The sequence below is a fragment of the Thamnophis sirtalis genome, unplaced genomic scaffold, assembly GCF_051295495.1.
Source record: "Thamnophis sirtalis isolate CommonGarterSnake01/CBP01778 unplaced genomic scaffold, rThaSir2_p1.2 scaffold_8, whole genome shotgun sequence".
Classification (NCBI taxonomy): domain Eukaryota; kingdom Metazoa; phylum Chordata; class Lepidosauria; order Squamata; family Natricidae; genus Thamnophis; species Thamnophis sirtalis.
The window spans coordinates 50,796,863-50,811,157 of NW_028261388.1; the positions used below are offsets into that span (position 1 = coordinate 50,796,863).

Consider the following 14,295-nt stretch of genomic DNA (forward strand, 5'->3'; position numbering starts at 1 on the left):
TAAATAACGCAACACATAGCCATTAATGTCTAAACTGCTGGCAACAAAAATGTACTCACTTCTGTGATATATACTCTTTAATATACTTTATATTGAACATCTGTTTTATTATGAAAAGATATTCATAGATTAAAGTTTTGTATAAATAATAAGATTTGGATTTATCTGGAGAAGTAATTAGCTAGATATGATTTACACTGCTAACTATTCCTGTTACCATGTAATAAGATCTTCATTTATTTTGACTATGCCTATGTTTGGATACAACTTTTTTCAGTACTGAAATTCTCCATTTTATTCCATCATGTATAGTATTTCACAAATATTCATCAATATTTAGCTGGGGTTTTGCCATGTTTTATCTTAAAGCATAATTTTATAAAAAGCATTGTTATTTAGGAGATAAGGTAACAATACAAGTTTTCTTAATTATTGCAATTGAAATCTTGTTGCAATATTGACCTGAATATAAGGCTTATAACTGAATAAATCTGGTATATTCATAAATGGTAATAAATTTGAATCCTGGAAATATTTATAATGCCTAAAGGGTAGCACGATGACTCAGTGTTTAATAGTTGGCTGGAAGCTGAGCATCGCACAACAGGATGAGCTCCCATCTTCACCTATTTTCTGCCAACTAGCAATTCAAAAGCATGAAAATGCAAGTAGATAAATAGGTACCCCTTTGGTTGGGAAGAAACAGCACTCTGTGACATCATGCTGGCCACATGACGATGGAAATATCTTCTGACAGTACTGGCTCAATGATCCTTGAAACAGATGAGCGCCACCCCCTGTAGTCGATTACAGCTAGCAGAGTAAAATCTGCAGGAATTCCTTTCCTTCCTAAAGACTCACTGTCAAAATGTTGTAGGCCAGCTTTTCCTTTAAATTTCTTTAAATGTGATGGAGATCAAATTAGTCCATGTTTGATGAGAAGGCTTTGAATTGCAACCCAAGAACTTTTGGGGACACTGAGTTGCTGGCCTAGGATAAAACAAACTCCGTTTTGCCAAACAAACGAATTTCAGTATAAAGAAATTTAACCAAGTAAGAATAAAGATGTGGGTTGCAAGTGGTAATATGTCATATTTTATTAAATTTGGGTAATTTAAATTCTGAGATATATCCATTCAGACATATTTTGAAAGGTGTTAGTAATTCTTATCCATATATAGTCTTATTTTTGAGATCAGTATGGGCTTCTATTTTAACATTTGTTTCAATGAAGCCTCTTCATAACAATGCTAGTATTCATAGAGTATGTTGGGAGTCCTCTGTATAGAACAAAGCAATTAATCTGCTGCCAAGAATTTAAAGTTGTCTAAGATTAATGGGACTGGCTCTGTTTTAGCTATCTCACAATATCTATCTGTATTAGAACCAAGTTAACAGAGAGAAAACAAGCAGGGGGAAAGGAGAGTAACCAAAGAGACTGTGTGCTATTAGAGTTTGCATGTTCAGCTGTAAGATGTATTTTTTTTTCTTTCCTGTGACTTGCTGTTTGCCTAATATGGGTGATTGAATGACTATTCACTGCTGAGAAAATAAGAGACTGTAAGAGAATTAAAGGCTGCTAGATTCAAGAAAGCAAGCTCACTGAGTGAGTGCTAACAGGAGTTTTAAGTTAATTTTGCCAATTAAACTGGCTCTGAATGTCAAAGGGAATAAAAAGCTGCTCTATAGAATGGAATATAGGACTGATAAATTCTTAAGAAGTAAAATAATGCAATTGTGCTTTATAAAACACAAAAAAGTCATGTCAGTTGGTAACACACTCCTGCAAGGAATGCAATGGGACCAGGGTATAAAACCAAGAGCTATAGATCATTTAGTTTGATACCAGCCCTTGGAATGCCTTAAAATTGTTACTAAAAATCAGCATGCATTTGTTGGAATCAGTTTGACAAGATTTGTTTTTATCTTATTTATTTAATTATAACTTCCTTTAGAGTAAACTACAAATTCCTAGAAGTTAACTCAGTTAAATTGCAACAAAGATTTTGGAAAACCAATGAAGCCCAGACTAACATGAGAGTTTCTGCATTATGCTTGTAGTAGGCACAAATGGGATATAAATTCATTATTTTGAACAATGAAGCTGTACACATTCCCAGCAGATGAGATGAAGTAACAATGTTCTTAAAGTGGAATTTAGGTTTGCTATAATGAGTAGATCTAGAAGGACAGACGCAGGATGAAGATAAGCTAAAATAAGTTCAAAGTAGTAGCAAAAAAATAGTTGGCAACAACAACATAAAGAACTCAAAGAACTAGGATCTCATTTTCCTTGAATATATTAGACAAGGAAAAATTGTATAAAATAGATAATTTAAAAAGAACTATTAGTATAAGTAAAAACATAGTTTTTATTCATCATCAGAGTAGAGCTGGGAGGGACCTTGGAGGTCTTCTAATCCAGCCCTCTGATCAAGCTGGAGATCCTAAACCATTTCAGACAAGTGACTGTTCAGTCTCTTTTTAAAAACCTGCAGTGATGAAGCACCCACAAAGTCTGAAGGCAAGCTATTAATTGTCCTTGCTGTTAGGAAGTTTCTCCTTAATTCCAGGTTGCTTCTCTCCTTGATTAGTTTCCAACCATTGTTTCTTGTCCTGCCCTCTGGTGCATTGGAAATAAATTGGCCTCCTCCTTTTTGTGGCAGCCTCCCAAATACTGAAATACTACTGTTATGTCCTCCCATGTTCTTCTTTTCTCTATACTAGACAAACCCAAATTCTGCAACCATTCTTCAAATGTTTTAGTCTCCAGGCCTTTAATCATCTTAGTTGCTCTTCTTTGCACTTCCCCCCCCCAAAAAAAATTATACCAGAGAACATTTTAATACTTATTTATATTAAAAATAGATGGTGCTATTGGTGGGGAGGAAGTATTGCTGTTCTTCACAATTCACCATGAACAACAACTTGGAGAAAAATCTAGGAACATTTTCCTTTTCTACAATTCTTAGCGGGTTCAGCATATTGCCTATGATTTAACAGTCTCTCTTTGCAATTCTTCTAAAGAACATAAAGGACTTCTTTTACAAGAAATCACAGATTCAATAACTAAAATATAATAAAACAAGTTTAAAAATGCAGACAAACTATATGTCAGGATTCCAAGTAACACCCCCAGCAGAAGTAAAACTCCAAGGCAGGCATTCTCCTCAAAGTTCCTTTTTATTAGAGATGTCATATTGGCACATCTGGGAAAATCCAAATCTGAAAGGTCTCCAGGTTTTCCCCACACAAATCAAAATCCAAGTTCCTTCCTCTGCACCCACATGTCCACCACATGGTCCAATCATGTCCCTGTCCCAACTGGAGTTGCTTCCCAGTCACATCTATCCAGGTGCTGGCTGAGCGTCCTTGACTCCCAGAAAAAAGAATGTTGTTATGGCTGTATATCTCACCATGTCTCCATCCAACCCTCCTCCCGTTTCCCACAGTATGCCCATCTACTGAGTGTGGCAGCCCGGAAGATCCAAAGTAAAAGATGGCCACCAGGGCTGACACTATATGGATAATGGTAATGATGTACCTTCCTGTATAGACAGTTGACTTGAAAATAGTTTCTGTTAATATAAAAGGTGTGTGTGGGGGGGACAAAAGTCATATGATATTTGATAGTATCTTATTACTGGTATGAATACCGAGGTGGGTTTCAGCCGGTTTGCATCGGTTCAAGCGAACCGGTTGTTAAATTTTTGCCCAGTTCAGAGAACCTGCTAATCCCACCTCCTGTTAATCCCACCTCTGCCAACCCCTCCCTTCCCAGGAGTCCCTCCATGTGCCCGATTTTGGCTTCTAGGGAGATGCATGAGAACTTCCTGGCCCAGAATGGGGCACAGGGGGTGTTGCGCAGTACCTCGCGCCCCATTTTGGCTTCCAGGTTGATGCAGGAGGCTTTCCAAGCCCAAAACAGGGTGCAGGGGGCATTGCGTGCACCCCACCCCAGGGCCCATTTTGGCTTCTAGGGTGGTGCAGGAGGCTGGAAGAGCCCAAAATCCGTGCTCTAGGGTGAATTGAGAATGGGAATTGTGATTGCTCATAAGTAAGTAGGAACCAGTAAAAAAAGAATGGAAAAATCTCTATCTGTAGAGCAGTGCTTCTCAGTCTTAGCAAGTTTAAGATGGGCGACCTACATGCTGCCTGGGGAATTCTGGGAATTGAAGTCCATACACCTTAAAGTTGCCAAAGTTGAGAAGCATGGTCTACAATAGAGTTTAGGATTTTCCATTCCTGTTTTATTTAGAGTTTGATGCAATTAAATAAATCAGTTGTGGTTGATCTGGACTTTGATGATTAGGGAGGATAGAAAATAATGTAGAAAAATGTTAATCTTAGAGTAACAGTTTGATATATTTTTTACTTATATTTGTACCAAAGAAAGTTGGAAGTCATTCTATTTCAGTTTTCCTTCTTTTCCTCTTTCTTTCTTTCTTTCTTTCTTTCTTTCTTTCTTTCTTTCTTTCTTTCTTTCTTTCTTTCTTTCCTTCCTTCCTTCCTTCCTTCCTTCCTTCCTTCCTTCCTTCCTTCCTTTCTTTTAATTTCCTGAGCCTTTTCTTTTTTCAAATCTGTTTTTTTATTTGTTTATCCCTTAGCTTTGTATTTTTTTTGATGTAAGGTAAAAGCTTTGCATCACACATATGTGCTAATCATTCCTGACTCTAGTGGGCGGTGTTCATCTCCATTTCAAAGAGCCAATGCTGTCCAAAGATATCTCCATGGTCATGTGGCCGGCATGACTAAACGCCGAAGGTGCATGGAACTTTGTTACCTTCCCACCAAAGGATTCATACATTATTTGATGTATGAAGGATCAAATACTCAGCCATTATAATTCTACATTCACCATCTCTACTGTTTGTGGGAGAGGCAGATATGGTGGGGGCTGAGGGCCAAATTATGTTTGGGAAACACGGGTTCGCTGTTTAAGAGCGATCGCGCGTTCCGACCCACATCACCCTTCTCACACCCCTGGGTGCTCGGGATTACAGGACCCTGGTCTCAGGCTGATGTCGCTTAATGCCAAGTCTGTGGTACATAAGGCTCCCCTCATTTACGACCTCATACAAGAGGGTGGAGCGGACCTGGCGCGCATTACAGAGACCTGGTTGGGCCATGAGGGAGGTGTTCCCCTTAGTGAGAGCGTGTCCCCACTTTTAATTTTTTAAATTTGCTTAATTTTATATTATTACTCTGTTTTAAGTATTGTTGTGGGGGGTGTATGAGGAGAGTGGCTGTGTGTTGTGTATGAGGGGATTGGGTGGGCGACCTGTGGCCCCCTCCACTGAGTGCAGATGCAGAAGTGGATGGGGGCCCAGATCCGCCCCCCCATCCTGGTATGAATGATGAGTGCGGCCTGTCGGGAAGAATGGGGGCCATGGGAGGTGGGCGGGGGTCTATGGCAATGGGGGAGGGTCGGGGCATTTTGGTCATGACTGGAGATATGACCGGAGCTGTGGGGCTGGTCATTACCGGGGAAGAAGGATTCGCTACCTTATAGCGATTCCTTGTTCCGGCCCTACTGGCTCAACTCAAGGGCCTGGTGCCAGAGGAGAGCAGGGCCCTCGTCTCAGGTTGCTGTTGCTAAATGCCAGGTCTGTAGTAAATAAAGCTCTCCTCGTCTGGGACTTAATTTTAGACGAGGAGGCAGATCTGGCATGTATAATTGAAACCTGGCTGGGCCATGAGGGAGGAGTCCCCCTCTCGGAAATGTGCCCAGATGGGTTCCAGGTGCTACACCAGCCGCGACACTAGGGAAGGGGTGGGGGAGTGGCAGTTATTATCCGAGGGTCATTAACTCCTCGCAGGATCCCTGCCCCAGAGATCGTGGGGTGTGAGTCCCTTCTCCTGAAGTTGGACCTGGGGGTTCAAGTGGGCTTGTTTTTGACATACTTACCTCCCAGCTGCGTCACAATCGCCCTGCCTGCGCTCCTAGAGGCGGTAGCGGGGTTGGCGGTGGAGTTCCCCAGTCTGATGGTACTGGGGGACTTTAACCTGCCATCCCTGGGCGAACACTCTGATGGAGCACAGGAGTTCATGGCTTCCATGACAACCATGGACTTGACCCAAGTAGTTCAGAGTCCAACTCATAGAGCGGGACACACACTCGACCTTGCATTTCTCTCGGGGCAGTGGAGATGTGATCTTGAATTAAGGGGAATAGAGATCTCACCCTTGTCATGGTCAGATCACTTCCTGCTGAGGCTTGACTTTGGGATGCTACTCCCCCATCGCAGGGAGGTGGAGCCAATTAAGTGGTTCTGTCCCAGGCGCCTGATGGATCCGGAAGGATTCCAGAAGGAGCTTGGAGGGATACCTGACTCCCTTGCCCACAGCCCGACAGAGGCCTTATTCGCAGCCTGGAATGTTGCAGCGGCTGAGGCTCTGGATCAGATTGCGCCTTTGCGGCCTCTCCGTGGCAGTGGATCCAGGAGGGCACCTTGGTTCATTGAGGAACTCCGGGAGATGAAGCGCCAAAAGAGACACCTAGAGCGACGCTGGAGGGCTAGTAACTCCGAAACTGACCGAACACTGTTAAGAGCCTTTATTAGGACTTATTTAGTGGCGATACGGGCGGCAAAATGCACATATTTTTCTGCTCCTATTGCATCCGCGGAATCCCGCCCAGCTGCCCTGTTTAGGGTGACCCGCTCCCTCCTAAAAGGTGAGGAAGCGGGGGAACCCTTGCAGGGAAGAGCTGAGGAGTTTGTCCAGTTTCTGTCGGATAAAATCACTCAGATTAGGGCGGACCTGGACTCTACTTGGGCAGCACCAGTTGAGATGCCAAGGGGGGGGGGGTCTTAGTCAGATTTGCTGGGATGAGTTTGAGTTTGTCACCCCTGAAGTGGACAAGGCCATGGGAGCGATGAGTTCCTCCACCTGTTTATTGGACCCGTGCCCCTCCTGGCTGATTTTGACCAGCAGGGAGGTAACAGGAGGCTGGCTCCAGAGGATTATGAACGCTTCTTTACAGGAGGGATCTTTCCCGCAGCCACTTAAGGAAGTGGTGGTGAGACCCCTCCTTAAGAAGCCTTCTCTGGATCCAGCTATTCTTAAGAACTATCGCCCTGTCTTCAACCTTCCTTTTTTGGGAAAGGTTGTTGAGAAGGTGGTGGTGCTTCAACTCCAACGGACCTTGAATGAAGCAGATTATCTAGACTCCTTTCAGTCTGGCTTCAGGCCTGGATACAGCACAGAAACTGCTTTGGTCGCACTGACCGATGATCTCTGGCAGGCCAGGGATAGAGGACATTCCTCTATCCTGGTGCTTCTTGACCTCTCAGCGGCTTTCAATACCATCGACCATGGTATCCTTCTGCGACGGTTAGGGGAGGTAGGGGTGGAAGACACTGTTCTACAATGGTTCTCCTCTTACCTCTCTGACAGGTCGCAGTCGGTGTTGGTCGGGCGACAGAGGTTGACCCCTAGGCCCCTTAAATGTGGGGTGCCGCAGTCGGTCTTGTCCCCCCTCCTATTTAGCATCTACATGAAGCCGCTGGGTGAGATCATTCAACAGCATGGGGTTAAGTATCATCAGTATGCTGATGATACACAATTATATCTCTCTGCCCCGTGCCAGCTCAGTGTAGCGGCGGACGTGATGTGTCGGTGCCTGGAGGCTGTTAGGATCTGGATGGGGGTAAACAAACTCGTGCTCAATCCCAACAAGACCGAGTGGCTATGGATGTTCCCCCTGAAGGACAGCCCAGATAGTCCATCCTTGATCCTGGGGTGCGAAAACATGCCCCTCAGAGAGGGCACGCAACTTGGGGGTCCTCCTGGATTCACAGCTGACACTGGAACATCATCTGTCAGCTGTGACCAGGGGAGCCTTTGCTCAGGTTCGCCTGGTGCACCAATTGCGGCCCTACTTGGATCGGGAGGCACTCCAAACTGTCACCCATGCCCTAGTCACCTCAAGGCTGGATTAGTGCAACGCGCTCTACATGGGGCTACCCTTGAAAAGCATTCGGAGACTGCAACTAGTCCAGAATGCAGCCGCGCAAGCAATATTGGGTGTACCTAGGTACACCCATGTTACTTTCAACATTTTTTATTTATTTCATTTTCATTTTCATTTTATACAATCACTTATATACTGTACGTAACAAAAAACAAAGAGAAAAAAAAGAAAAAAAAACCCAACATAACACTTCAATCCCCCAATCTCCCCCTCCAACTTTCATTTCACCCCTCCAGCATTCCCCTCTTCTACTTCCCTTCCCCCTCAAACATCTCCCCCTCCCTCCATCTCACCCTCCTTACATTCCCTCTCACTCCCTCTTTACTTCTCCCTCCTCTTTCCCTCTTCTCCTCGCTTTGGTGTATCCATCAGTTTGTTTGTTTTTTTTTTAAAAATAAAAGAGAAAAAGAAAAAAAAAAAGGAAAACAAGCCGCAGTATACAAGTGAATTCTTATTGTTCTAAGAATTGAAACTGTAATTCCACCCTCCCCCCTCCCCCCTATAATCCCCCCTCCCTAACCCCCTTACGGCTTCGCAGGTCCCATACCCGGCATAATTCTTTAACAAGCATTTGAGTATAATAAGGCCAGCTAACTTTAAAATTAAAAAAATAAAATAAAAGAAAAGCCAAAAAAAAAAAGAGAATAATAAAAAATAAAAAATAAAAAAAAAGCACACACACACCCAAAAAGAAAGGAGAAACAGAGAAGGGTCAATAAACCCACTACGTTAACACAGCTTCCCATTATCTATAAATCTTAAACAATGTAGCTCATTCCAAATTTCGATTATTTTACTACTTGCAGGGTTTCAAACTGTATTAGAGCCAGGTAAGTTGATCAATTAGGATTCCCCAACTAAAAGTCTCATTGCTTTGTCTATCTATTCAAACCTTTAATTTATCTCTTTTTTATCCGAATATCCAAACCTTTCTATAAAACCATTAAACTCAAGTACTTCTTTCATTTTTCATTTCCAACACCTCCCTTTCTATCCTTACCCACCTCCACATGTAAATTTTTTACCTTCCACCCTGCCTTTATTCATATCCACATATATATTTTATCCGCGTCTATTGCTCCTCCCATATTTACTCCACTTTCCTGAAGACTCTCCGACCAATCTTTCTTGACCTTATATTGAAATAGCAACTCAAACAAACATCAGCTTGCATTCTAGCCCCAAGTAGTCTAATTAAGCTTTCGCTACCCTTCCCTCTCCCACGCGCCTCCCAACTCCGTTCGTCCCAGACCACAACTCAAAAAGATCGCAATCTCCGCTCTCCTCGCCTAGGAAAATAATTCATGCGCAATTTGAGTTAGAGTTCAGACAAATCTTATATACAATATGTGTCCACAATCAGCAACGCTTCTTTCAGTCTCCATGTCTCATCATTGATATACAACTTTTCCATTTTATCCCAGACGGAAATCATAAAGCTTTAAGAACATCGCTAAGTCTTTATTCTTTAGTCTTCTGCCCTTCCGGAAGAGGAAAGCAACACCCTCCGCCTTGTAGCCACGTGTCTCGCTGTTTGTCTTCTCCTTCTCCTTGTCTCTCTCCAGGTCCGGATGAATCAGGAAGTCCCGCCTTCAGGGTCTCGTAGTAAAATTCTCGGGCTTCACAGACAGAATTAATGCGGTGTTTTTGGTTGCCAAATGTAACTGTAATACCAGCTGGGACTTCCCATTTGTATGGAATCTGAGAATTTCTGAGTTCTTCGGTTAAGAAAGCGTACTCTCTCCTTGTTCTTAATATTTGAGATGGTATCTCTTTAAAAACAATCAAGTCCTGTCCATCAATTCTCAACCTCTTGCCGTAAAGCCTCTGTATTATCTCATTTCTGGATTCCCTTGTGGTAAAGTATATAATTATGTCCCTCGGAAGCTGTCGCTGTTTTGCTACCCACGAATTCTGGCGGTAAATTCTTTGAATCTGCCAATCAAAGTTAAATCCCGGACTTCCCACCAAGCGACTGAAAGCCTCAGAGAAGATCTGTTTCAAATTCTCCTGTTGGTTTTCACGCAGTCCTCTAACTCTTATTGCAAAGGCAGTCTTATTATAATTTATCATGACAAGTTGTTTTTGAGCAGTTTCAATTTCCTGTTGTAACGTTTGAATTTTGGATATCAAATTAAGGTTAGTTTCTTCCAAAAGTTCCAATTTGTCCTCCGTTTCAGCAATATAATCTGTCATGACTGTCATTACTCCGATCATATCCTCCTTTGCCTGAGCAATTTTAGCATCAAATTGATCATATAAATCCGATATCAGTTGATTAATTTCCTGTCTGAAATCATTAAGCGTTTTGAGAAGAAATTCTTGTGTTAACAAATCTCCCGTGGAGGGTGTAGGAGGCAAGGGTAGCGGCTTCATAGCAGTTTTTGGAGATATGTTATTAAGGAAGCGCTTCTGTTTAGATTTGGGAGCCATTCCAGAATAAAAATAAAAGACAAGCAATCAAGCGAGCCAAAAATCAAAGTCTCTGCTCCCCTCAGTTAATCTTTTAGCAATTAGTACGGAGAAGCCTTCAGGAGGGTAGGGCTGACTAAGTACGTCACATCAAACACAAAAGCTACGAGATCGCCATCTTGTGACGCAGCTAAAAAACAAAGGGAGCCTTTTGCGAAGTTGAAGCTGGTATTTTAAATAGTAATGGAAGAAATTCCTCAGGAATGGTCCCCGCCCGGATTAACATTTAAATAGCTTAGCTTTGTCCTGGGGGGGGGGGCAATCTGCCTAGGGCTGCAAAAAAGGCAGCGCGGAAAACTGGCCGGAGTAAAGGCTCAGCTAATGTTGAACCTCTTCTCCATTCACAGCAAAAAAAAAAAGCTATGAATTACAAAGAGATCCTAACGACTGACCTTCTCCCTGCCCCTTTCTGCCAGAAAGGGGAGATATCTATAGATCTTATAAGATATACGAACCAGAATCCTGACAGGAGCTTCGTTGAGCTCCCAACGGCGGCAGGCTCCTCCCCCCGAAGCCCCGGTACACCCATGTTACACTTATCCTCCGCGAGCTGCACTGGCTACCCATTGGTCTCTGGACGCAATTCAAGGTGTTGGTTATTACCTTTAAAACCCTACATGGCTTAGGACCAGCATACCTGCGAGACTGCCTACTGCCACACTCCTCCCAGCGGCCGGTAAGATCTCACAGGGTTGGCCTCCTTCAGATGCCATCAGCCAGACAATGTCGGCTGGTGGCTCCCCGGAGGAGAGCCTTCTCTGTGGCTGCCCCTACCCTTTGGAACCAACTATCCCCAGAAATCCAGACCTTACCCACTCTCATGGCCTTCAGAAAAGCTGTCAAGACCTGGCTTTTCCGGCAGGCCTGGGGCTGTTGACCTCATTGTTGAGGTCCAGCCCCGACTGAAATGAATGTATCTGTGTCGTTTTAACTTGTCTTATTTTATTTTTTACTTTCTTTTATTTTCTTTCTCTTCCCTTCTGTAAGCCACCCAGAGTCCTTCGAGATTGGGCAGCCTATAAATAAAATTAAACTTACAAACTTAGTGAATTATGCCCACCGGGCTTCCAGGCGTTTCACCAACCGAGAGTCCAGGGCAGGGGTGAGGGGGTGGCAGTGGTTATTAGGGAAAGTCTCAGACCTCAGGAGGTCATTATGCCTCAGATAGGCGGGTATGAGTCCCTTTTTGTGAAATGGGGCCTTGGAGTTAAGGTGGGCCTTTTTGTTACGTACCTGTCTCCCTGCTACGTTTCATCGGCCCTGCTGGAGCTGCTAGATGTGTTAGCTGGATTGGCAGTTGATTTCCCCAGGCTTATGATCCTGGGGGATTTCAATCTGCCTTCCATTGGCGAGACATCCGAGTCAGCTCGGGAGTTCATGGCTTCCATGATGGCTATGGACCTAACTCAGTTAATTCAAGACCCCACCCATAATGGGGGACACACGCTCAAACTGATTTTTGTCTCTGGGCAGTGGATGAATGATCTAGATTTAGGGAATATTTCTGTGTCATAGTCAGATCATTTCCTCATCAGGCATGACTTCCATACTGCTACCCCTCACCGCAGGGAGGCAGAACCGATAGATGGTGCCTGATGGACCCTCAAAGGTTCCTGATGGAGCTTGCGACTTTTCCTGAATCCCTTGCTCACAACTCGGAAGCCTGGGATAGGGCGGCCACTGGGGCTTTGGATCATGTTGTGCCTTTGCGGCCTCTGACCCAGTGTCGATCCCGGGTAGCTCCCTGGTTTACCAAGGAGCTCCGGGAGATGAAACGCCTAAAAAGACACCTAGAGAGTGGTTGGAGGACCAGCCGGTCTGAATCTGATCGAACACTGGTAAGAATTCATATTAAATCCTACTTAGTGGCGATAAAAGCGGCAAAACGGCAACATTTTTCCGCTCCTATCACGTCCGCAGATAACTGCCCAGCCGCCCTGTTTAGGGTGACCCGCTCCTTACTTAACCAAGGAGCTGGGAAAGACCCCTTGCAGGGTAGGGCTGAAGAATTTGTTCAGTATCTGCAGGATAAAATCGCTCAGATCCGGACAGGCTTGGACTCTGACTGGGTAGATTCAGGCGAGTCGATGGACTGAATCTTGTGGAGACCATCTGGGATGAATTTGATCCTGTGACCCCCGAGGGCATGGATAGGATTATGGGGAGACTCAGTGCAGCCACTTGTGTGCTGGACCCATGTCCCTCTTGGTTAGTCTCAGCTTCCCGGGAGGTGACATGAGGCTGGCTCCAGGCGATTACCAATGCTTCGTTGAGAGAGGGGTTCTTTCCCACCGCCTTGAAGGAGGCGGTGCTGAGGCCCCTCCTTAAGAAGCCTTCCCTGGACCCAGCTTCTTTAGCCAACTATCGTCCGTTCTCCAACCTTCGCTTTGTTGCGAAGGTTGTTGAGAATGCGGTAGCACGTCAGCTTCCCCAGTCCCTGGATGAAGCTGTCTACCTGGATCCATTTTAGTCGGGTTTCAGGCCCGGATACAGCACGGAAATGGCATTGGTCGCGTTGGTCGATGATCTCTGGCGGGCCTGGGACAGGTGCTGTTCCTCTGTCCTGGTCCTATTAGACCTATCAGCGGCTTTCGATACTATCAACCATGGTATCCTACTGCGACGACTCGGGGGGTTGGGAGTGGGGGGCACCATTTTATGGTGGTTCTCCTCCTACCTGTCGGATCGGTCGCAGTTTGTGTTGACTGGAGGGCAGGGATCGACCCTGAGGCGTGTCACTTGTGGGGTGCCCCACGGGTCGGTTCTCTCACCCCTCCTGTTCAACATATATATAAAACCACTGGGTAAGATCATCTGTGGTTTTGGGATACGGTATCATCAATATGCTGATGATACCCAACTTTTCATCTCTACCCCAAACCACCCAAACGATGCCCTCGACGTGATGTCCCGATGCCTGGAGGCTGTGCGGATCTGGATGGGAGGAACAGGCTCAAGCTCAATCCCTCCAAGACGGAGTGGCTGTGGTTTCCGTCATCCTGATTTGTGCATCTTGTTCCATCTTTGATGATAGGGGGAGAAATTTTAGCCCCCTCAGAGAGGGCCCACAATCTGGGCGTCCTCCTGGATACATGGCTTAGTTTAGAAGACCAGGGAGGCCTTTTACCAGGTTCGCCTGGTATGTCAGTTGCGCCCCTTCCTGGATCGGGATGCTCTATGCACAGTCACTCATGCCCTCGTCTTTTCTCGCCTGGACTACTGTAACACTCTCTACATGCGGCTGCCCTTGAAGGCTTCAACTGGTCCAGAATGCGGCTGCGCGGGTTATCATGGGGGCACCTAGGTGCTCCCATGTTACATCCCTTTTAGGCGGCCTGCACTGGTTGCCGGTTGTCTTCTGGGTGCGATTCAAGGTACTAATTATGACCTTTAAAGCGCTCCATGGCTTAGGCCCAGGGTACCTTTACCTGGAGCTTCAAAGTTTGCTGTTTGCTGGGGAGGTGTGTAGCTAAAAGACAATCTACATTTAGTAGATCTTCATCTGACTTTGGGGATATTTCTTCATAACCAAACAAAAGTGTATTTTCTGTGCAGTTCATCCCCTTGCTCGCTGGATCGCGATGTCATAAAGCAAAGCCCACATTTTGTTATTAACCCCCGCGCCCCATTTTGGGTGGCAGAGTGCTGCAGAAGGTTGAGTGCTGTCACGCACCCTGATGATGCCCACCCCGCCACATCCATCCAGCCGGTCATTAGGGATGAGAACCAGTTGTTAAATGATTTGAATCCCACCACTGTATGAATAACTGCCAATTTTTAAGAATACATAATTTTAAAGATATTCATTTACAAAAGGAACGGCTATAATCTTGAAAAAATCCTTTTAT

General features: G+C 44.8%; 1 protein-coding gene across 7 annotated transcripts in view; it reads left to right on the forward strand.

The window, feature by feature from the left end:
- ITSN1 (intersectin 1) overlaps nt 1-14,295 on the forward strand; it is a 104,747-nt gene that overhangs the window by 26,090 nt on the left and 64,362 nt on the right. The window lies entirely within an intron of this gene.